The sequence below is a fragment of the Anolis carolinensis genome, chromosome 1 (genome assembly GCF_035594765.1).
Source record: "Anolis carolinensis isolate JA03-04 chromosome 1, rAnoCar3.1.pri, whole genome shotgun sequence".
In the NCBI taxonomy this organism is placed as follows: domain Eukaryota; kingdom Metazoa; phylum Chordata; class Lepidosauria; order Squamata; family Dactyloidae; genus Anolis; species Anolis carolinensis.
Genome location: NC_085841.1, coordinates 15,193,061 through 15,199,148, shown reverse-complemented (window position 1 = coordinate 15,199,148; position 6,088 = coordinate 15,193,061).

Sequence of the window (6,088 nt, the reverse complement as noted above, 5' to 3'; positions counted from 1 at the left end):
TCCCACTATAGTTGAAAAGCAATTTAAAAGTAAATAAAAATGCCAGACATTCTTGACTTCTCTTGCAGTGTTCATTCTCACTGTTGTCTCCATTCATCTTCTTGGTCTTCCTCTTTTTTATCCTCCTCCTCCTCCTCTTAAATGCAGAATATATTGGGAACAGCACTAATTATTAATATTCTAAGTTGGTGATTTAATGCTTAAGAAGGAAAGTATAGCAATGTTCGAAAATACTTTTGGTATTTTTCTATACTGATTAATAAAATTGTGATTTTTAAAATTTTCAATTCAAATCATGAAAATGGTATACTCATTTATGTATTATAGAAATAAGCTAAATAAGGTGGTATACAGTCATTTTACATTTTGCCTTCAGCTTTTATGGGACTTGTAATGTACTTTGGTGAAGTCCAGATCCATAAGAAACTATGTATATATTTGAAACTAGAATCTGCATGACTAAAATTGCACAAGTATATTTTAACTGATGGGGAAAATATTTACAATAATGCATATAGATATGGCTTTGGTTGGCTTGGTGGATCACCTGCACCTTTTTGGTTCTACTGTACATTTTAGCAACTTTTGATCGACTTAACCATCATATACTTCTAGGATGCCTTGCTGGGATAGTGTTGGAGGTAATGGCTCACATCTGTCTTGGAGGGTGAATGCTGGGGGAATTCCAATTTGATATCATGACTTTGAAGTCCTTTAGGATTTTGTCCCACATATTATTTAATACATATATGAAATGACTGGGAGGATTATCTGGAGCTTGAAAAATTTAGTACCACCGAGGGTTGAAGACACCCAATGACATTTCTCCTTTTAATTTAATTCCAGGGAGGCCATTTTGGGGTTAAGCGTGATCTGTTGTGATGGATTGGATGAGAGTACACAAATGTAAGCTTAACCCAAACATGACAGAGGTGTTCCTGGTTAGTTAAAAAGCGGAACAAGGAATAGGGATTTAACCTATGATGAATGAGATTAGAAAGTTCAGTTGCACAGATTGAATGAACTCAGTCCTAGATGTCCAGGTTTTAGTGGCAATCAAAAATTGAGTTAAAACTAGTGTGTCGATTGCATTTATTGCTGGAAATGTCTGAGTTGTGCATGCAGCCACATGACAAAATAAAATACTGTTTGGATTATTCTAATTCACTCCTATGTGAGTCTGACTTTGGAGGGAATTAAGAAGTGTCAGTGGATGCAAGATGGTATGGCCAGATTGCTAATGACTCATAGCAGACTTGAGCAATACAGCATAACTCCCATATTTGTAGAACTGGTGTCCATGGTTTCATTTACCCACATCTGAAAAAAACGGACAGCTGACTTTAGGAAATTATAGGAAATATTGAGCGTGATTCCATGGACAGGAATACTAAAAGAAAAGGGAGTTAATGATGGATGGAAGTTTCTTAAAAGTGAGATACTGAAGGCACAACTGCAAACAGTACCAGCAAGAGAAGTATAAAGAGAAGTGTAAAACAATCAGAATGGATGTCCAAAGAAGTTTTAACTGAGCTAAGATTTAAAAGATACACACACAAGAAATGGAAAAGGGAGAAAATGATCAAAGAAACAAATAACCAAGGCTTCATCTACACCTCCAGATTATCTGCTTTGAACTGGACTATATTAGTTTATGTGGCCATATAATCCACTTCAAAGCAGATAATCTGGATTTTATATGGCAGTGTAGATGGGGCTCAACATATGTAGGGAAAAGGTTCGTAATCCTAAAGCACAAAATGAGCTCAGGCTTGCCAGAGAGATTAAAAACAATAAAAAATGGTTCTTTGGTTATGTTGGTAGAAAAAGGAAATGGTAAGACCTCTGCATGAAGAACAATAGAATGCTGACAAGAAATAGGAAAAAGGCTGAAGTACTCAAAACCTTATTTTCCTCAGTCTTCTCACAAAAAGACATCAATTTTCAACCTGAGCAATATGGAGTGGATGAAGTAATGGGGAAATGCAACCCCAAAAGGTAAAGAAGTAGCCCAGGAATACCTGGCTATTCTAAACGAATTCAAGTCTCCAGGGCCAGATGAACTACATCCAAGAGTATTGAAGGAACTATCAGAAGTAATTTTAGAATCACTGACAACAATCTTTGAGAATTCTTGGAGAACAGGAGAAGTCTTAGCAGACTGGAGGAGGGTAAATGTTGATCCTATCTTCAAGAAGGGAAAAAAAGGAAAACCCAAACAATTACAGATAATTAAGGAAGCAGTCTGCAATCACTTATATCCTTTCCACACAGCTGTATAAAATCCAGATTATGTCCTTTGAACTGAATTATATGGCAGTGTAGACTCAGATAATCCAGTTCAAAGCAAATAATGTGGATTATCTGTCTTGATATTCTGAATTATATGGCAGTGTAGAAGGGCCCATAGAAAGGATCACTAAAAGTCAACATGGACTTCTCAAAAATAAGTCATTCCAGACTAATCTTGTCTCTCTTTTTTTGGACAGAGCTACAAGCTTGGGAGATTCAGGGAATGATATATTGATTTCAATAAGGCCTTCAACAAGGTTCCCCATGACCTCATTGCAAACAAACTAGCCAAATGTGGGCTAGGTAATTAAGTGGATCTGTAATTCGTTAAGCAATTGAACCTAAAGAGTGCTCAGCAATGGTTCCTCTTCATTCTGGAAAGAAGTGACTAGTGGATTTATTATTTCGTGTCAAAAACATTGGTACAACAAATACATTTCAAATAATGGAAATAAAATAAAAAAGAAAAGAAATCACAAGCAACTAAATAGTTTTGGACCAAAAGCGGGCAACAGCAACCGCATTGTCTGTAGCTTTAAACAACTCCTCCTCCGTACATGAGGCAGGACATTGTGGGCAAGCATACATGTGCTGAGTTGTTTGTTCAGCTCCACAGTCACACAAGGTGGAGGATTCCTCCAGGTAGTGCCACCTTGCCAAGTTGTCTTTTGATCTGCCCACTCCACTTCTGAGTCTGTTCAGGGACTTCCAAGTTGCCCATTCTTGGTTTGCCCCTGGAGGAAGACCCTCTTGGGGGGTCATCCAGTTAGAATTGCCAGGTTTAGCTGCCCAGAGGGACACCCTTGCTGTTGCTGGAGGAACATCAAGAGGAGTGGTGGTTCTCATGAAGCCCTTCCTTGATTTGAGTCTGGTGGGAGGAGGGTGATAGCCATGCAGTGGGTGGCTTTCACAATGTTCGACCTTTTTTCTCTCACCGTTAGCAGCAACTTCCCGTCGCATGTCAGGAGGGGCAATGCCAGCTAACTTGTAGAGTTTATCAACAGGTGTAGGTTTAAGGCATCCCGTGATGATTCTGCATGTTTCATTCAGTGCTATGTCCACCTGCTTCGCATGGGCAGACTTTTGCCAGACAGGACAGGCATACTCTGCAGTTGAGAAAGACAAGGCCAGGGCTGATGTTCTTATTACTTGTGGGTCTGCTCCCCATGCGCTGCCAGTCAGTTTCCGCAGGATGTTATTGCGTGCAGCTACTTTGTGCTTGGTGTTCATGCAGTGTTTCCTATATGTTAGTGTTCGGTCTAAGGTGACACCAAAGTATTTAGGATGGAAACAGTGTTCGAGCTCTTGGCCTTCCCAAGTAACTTTCAGTTTCCTGTTGGCTTCGCGGTTATGTAGGTGGAAAGCACACGCTTGTGTCTTGGCAGGGTTAGGCTTCAGGTGGTTCTCTTTGTAGTAGCTGGAGAGATCTTTCAAGGCATTGGTGAGTTGCTTTTCAACTGTTTCAAAATCTTTTGCTTGTGTTGTAAGGCCAAGGTCATCAGCATATATAAAGCTCTTTGTGAGTGGTGGTAGTGGCTGATTGTTCGTGAAGATGTTAAATAAGGTTGGTGCAAGAATGCTGCCTTGGGGTAAACCATTCTTTTGCCTCCTCCATCTGCTTTTCTGGCCCTGAAACTCCACATAGAAGCTGCGGTTTTCTAAGAGGGTCTGGACAGTTTTTGTAAAGTCAAAGTCCCGGGTGATATGGTAGACTTTATGCAGCATTTTTGTATGTTGCACCGTGACTAGTGGAGTGCTGCAGGGTTCGGTTCTGGACCAGGTATTGTCACATGGAAGAGGTGACAAGTTTGTTTTCTGCTGCCTTGGAGACTAGGGACCTCTTCACATGCCATGCCATTTTTACAACAGTTGCCAGTGAAACAGCAGGCACCCTTTGCACCTCATGGCATCACAAGCACCCTCCCTCCTTCCCTATCATATGGTCAGGGTGGGACAAGATGCTTTGGTTTCCTGTAACTTTCCCTATCAGATTTCTGAAAGGGGAGCAACACGTGTTTCCCCATTGCCCTTTCCTCCATCATATGGGGAAAATAATAATAATAAAAACAACAACAACAACAACAACAACAACAACAACAACAACTTTATTTTTGTACCCTGCCTCCATCCCCCCGAAGGAACTCGGGGCAGTTTACAGACACACACAAAAGGCAAACATTCAATGCCTCAAATGAATACAAACACATCTAAGTCTAGGAGTTCAAAAGAGATTCTGTGGCTGGCTTGGAGTAGCAGTCAATGCCAGACTTCGGACAAACAAGACCCTGAGCTAGTTAAGTTATGAGGCCCTTTACTTGGGCCCTGAAGGAGGTAGGCCCAGTAGGCCAACATTGCCTGCTTTTTGGCACACTCCCATAGACTATCAACTCTATCATTATGTCTGGAATTGCTCCAAAACAGCATGCCTTTAAAATCAGGATTGCACCACATAAGCAAAATCCATCATAAAGAAAATTTGGCAGGAAAATGGGCCTCCCTGGCCAATGGACGGTTGTGCACAATGGTAAATCTGGCACTGATAGCAGTGGTGGCAACATGGGCATGGGCCACACCCCTTCATGCACCAATCAGTGTCTGAATAGTGGATTAGGCCAAATTGGACTTAATCCCACTGTCTAGACTGCCTCAATGTTCCAGGATATGCCAGAGTTTCAAGTAAACTCCAAAGTATCCCCCAGCTTTGCTTAAATTAGGTCAAAGTTCAAGTACAACTTCAAAGAATCCCAAAATATTTTGTCCATTTGCAATGAGTTCAGGCATTTGGCTTAGTGTAGACAATCCCCTCTAGGCATATTCTAAGTCTTCCTGGCAATTTCATGGCTTTCTTCTGCTGGACATTTATAGAATCATGCTGGAGGACCCATGTGATATCAAGAGATGTATTTTATCTAGAGAAGTATCCTCTCTGGGCATTGCCTAGGTCCTCCAATATAATTCTATTATATTCTTTCATCAGAAGTCATTCATTTAATAGGGTTCATTATTACCCAAGATTTCATGTATTCATGTGAAATCCTGGAAAATATCCCCCATAGAGACAGGGGTCGTACTGTATTAATGTTAAAACCAAAAGAAGTAATTCTTACCAGTATCTGTTTTGTAACTGTTAAATATGTATAAGTTTTTCCTTCTCTGACTGCTAAATCAGGCTAATGTGCTCTTCCAAAGAGCTGTCATGCATCTACTGTCACAAAAGACATTTCTTTCCAGGAAGAAGATGCCTCTAGCATTGCGCTCAGAAATGCCAGTCCTCATTATGCATGCAAACAAGAGCATGCCATGATTTATTTGTATTGACAAAGGGTTCTTGGCTGTGGAACATTAAAGCTGATAGATCAGATCAAGTGGGAGGAGCTAGGTTGTCTCTCTTTCCATTCCACAGCTTCTTTACTGAGATTTTTGAAATAAAATTATAGAGGAGTGCATACTTGAAGCTTGCTTTGAATTTTCCTTTCATTGGTGTGAACAAATGAATGTTACTTCCTGTAATATTTAAATTCTTCCCATGTATAAGGTAATTTCCACCCTATATTAGCAACAATTTGAAAATGCTTCTGAAGTTTGTTGTTAGGTGTCTTCAGGTCATTTGTAAATTATGGTGATGCTAAGGTTGTTCCTAGGCTTTTCTGGGGTTGGGAGTGCTTGACTTGCCCAAAGTCATCTAGTGAGTTTCTATGGCTGAATGGGGAATCAAAACCTGGTCTCCAGAGTCAGAGTTCAACATTCAAACAATTACACCATGCTGACACTCAATAGCACACTGCTTTGCATATCT